A 434-nucleotide genomic window follows, 5' to 3' on the forward strand; every position below is an offset into this window, starting at 1 on the left:
GGATGAATGGCCGCCAGACATGAGACATGAGCATGGTGGCGGTGGCTGATGGCTGCTCATCTGTCATGGAAGTTGAGATAGGGCTTAATGGCGCAGGTTAGAGGAGTGTGCCTGACCCTTTGATGGAGTGACGAGGAGGCCGGAGGAGGCGCAGGGGAGGGCGGGGAAGGGGAGGGAGAGGGGAGACGAGGAGGTGGATGAAAAGGACGCAGAAAGGAGAGAGAGGGAGATAATGAGGTGAGAGAGGAAGAGAAGAATGGGGAGGTGGATGAAAGGAACGCGGAGAGGAGGGAGAGTGAGACAATGATATGGAAGAAAGGGTAAAAGAAGGGTGAGAGGAGGAGACGAGGATGATGATGAAAGAGACTGCGAGAGGAGAGAGGGAGACAGAGAGGTGAGAGAGGGAGAAGGGTGACAAAGAAGCTGAGATGATG

Source organism: Penaeus monodon, chromosome 23 (genome assembly GCF_015228065.2).
Source record: "Penaeus monodon isolate SGIC_2016 chromosome 23, NSTDA_Pmon_1, whole genome shotgun sequence".
Taxonomy (NCBI): domain Eukaryota; kingdom Metazoa; phylum Arthropoda; class Malacostraca; order Decapoda; family Penaeidae; genus Penaeus; species Penaeus monodon.